The sequence below is a fragment of the Triticum dicoccoides genome, chromosome 7B, assembly GCF_002162155.2.
Source record: "Triticum dicoccoides isolate Atlit2015 ecotype Zavitan chromosome 7B, WEW_v2.0, whole genome shotgun sequence".
Classification (NCBI taxonomy): Eukaryota; Viridiplantae; Streptophyta; class Magnoliopsida; order Poales; family Poaceae; genus Triticum; species Triticum dicoccoides.
This window is the reverse complement of record NC_041393.1, coordinates 670,874,950-670,877,451: the sequence shown is the minus strand read 5'-3', so window position 1 is coordinate 670,877,451 and position 2,502 is coordinate 670,874,950.

Here is a 2,502-nt window from a genome sequence, read left to right as displayed (position 1 = left end):
GGCTTTGATGACGCCGCTCGTGGATGCTTCGGCGCCTTCTCAGTCGGCGCCGGAGAAGCCGTCCGAGGACGCTTTGACGACTGCCCAACAGGCGCAGTCGCTTTGCCACGCTCGTTCGCGGGGCCGTGGGTGAGCTTGGATCGCCTTTCCGAACGAGGAGGGTCGACTTCCTCCTCCTCCTCTTCGCTTGAGTCGTCGTCATCCTCTTCCCCCTCACCATCAGATTGCCACTCCTCCTCACTTTCACCTCCACTTGCATCTCCCTCCTCGGCTTGTTGTTGCGCCCCGTTGGGCATCGAGTACATCTCAGTAGTGGCCTAGAAGACAACAAACAAGACAAAAGTCAGTCGACTGATTTTAAGCAGGATCACAGTCAGAGATGCAGAATTGGACCTGGTCTATTTCGTATGATTGGTCAAGTAGAGGAATCCTCATGGCTCCAGGGGGTTGTCCTTGTTCCCTGTGATGCTCGCCGGCCACCTCTCTAGTGTGGCATCCTCGATCTCCTCCGGGTGGATCCGAGTGGTGTCTTCAATGCCGGAATACAACCACATCGGATGGTTTCGAGCTTGAAGCGGCTGGATGCATCGTCGGAGAAAGACCTCCAAGAGGTCCATGCCGGTCACCCCGTCATGGATAAGCTGGACGACACGTTCGACCATCACCTTAACCTGCGCCTTCTCTTTCGGGATCACCTTCAAAGAGGAAGGCTTCCTCACATGGTCCATGGAAAAAGGAGGGGGTCCGGTCGACTGCCCTGGCGTCGGCTGGTCTTTGCAGTAGAACCAGGTCAACTGCCATCCACGAGCCGAGTCGGGTAAGATCATGGCCGGAAAAGAGCTTTTCCCCCTCATTTGAACCCCAAGACCCCCACACATCTGAATCACTTGTGTTCTCTCGTCACTCGGATTGGCCTTTTTCACCGTCTGGGAGCGACATGTGAAAATGTGCTTGAAAGGACCCAAATGAGGCCGACAACCCAGGAAATTCTCGCACAAAGACACGAAAGCAGCGAGGTACACAATGATGTTGGGTGTGAAGTGGCAGAGTTGCGCCCCAAAGAAATTCAAAAATCCCCGAAAGAATGGGTGAGGCGGGCAAAGAAAACCCACGGTCGACATGGGTGGCCAAGAGAACGCACTCACCCTCCTGAGGCTGCGGCTCGGACTCCTTCCCCGGGAGCCGCGCCGATCCATGGGGGATCAGTCCTCCATTGGCCAGGTCATCAAGATCTGCTTGAAGAATCGTCGAGCGGATCCAGTCGCCCTAGATCCAGCCCTGCGACAGGCCGGCCCTCGATGAAGATCCACCCCGACTGGTCACCCTTCCCTTCGCCTTCGCCGTCGCTTTCTTTGCTCGCTCCAAGGCCGCCATCTTCTCTTTCACCATCGTCGTTGGTAAGACGCGCACAGGGCAGCGGCGCTGAGACGGAAGCGAACTCGGCGGATAAGTCTGAGGAAGAGGGGAGGAAATGAGAATGCACTGTTCAAAAAACCTCCGTCCGGCGCCTTATATGAGATTACTTCCGAGTGACTGACTTGTGGGCCCGAGCGATCCTGTCAAATCCCACAACAGTCGCGCGCGCGATACGTGGCGAAAAAGGTGGCGCAGAGATCGAGGCGTCCCTGCCTTATCCCATCCGATTACCATGGCCTCCTCCGCCCCGTGCGCTCTCTGAAATTCGAATCCCGTTAAATCCGCGAGCTGCAGAGCAAATCGTCAGACGGAAGATTTCCTCCGCTCTGTCGTTCGGAGTTCTCCAAGCAAAGAAATTCACTCGACGGATACAAAGAATGGATCAAGGCGACTGAAAAAGAAGTTGGTGTCGTCACCTAAGTTCATTGATCCAGAACAAGACATGCTCATAGCACGAAAAATGGGTCGGAAGAGTTCTCAACTCTTTCCCCACTCAAACCTCGATCCATTCGGGGGCTAATGATGAGGCTATGTACCTAGGGTAGGGTCATGGACATGTCCAAGATACCCTCCCCAAGGACATCTCTAGAAGAAACCACCTTTCAATCGACCATCAGAAATGTTCCACTCGACGGACTCGAAGACACTCGACCATGAAGCCAACCACTCGACAACCAGGAGATCTAAAGTCACTCTGCACGCAAACGGTCAGTCATTAAGTAGCCTTTATGCATCATATCACTTTATGTGGGGCGTTACCAGTAACTCCTGATCTTAATGTACTTTAAACCCTACATAACTGAGGGCCGGAGGGGTCTGGCGGACTCTATATAATCCACCCCCCTCCTCAGTGTAAAGGGTTCGCACCCCTGTAATTCATACACACATAATCCAGTCGACCGCCTACGGGCTCCAAGACGTAGGGCTGTTACTTCCTCCGAGAAGGGCCTGAACTCATAAATCCCTTGCGTATACAACTACTCCATAGCTAGGATCTTGCCTCTCCATTCCTACCCCCCTACACTACTGTCAGACTTAGAACCACGACACCTACCTCTGCTATTTAAAGATGGTCGCCCCCCCCCC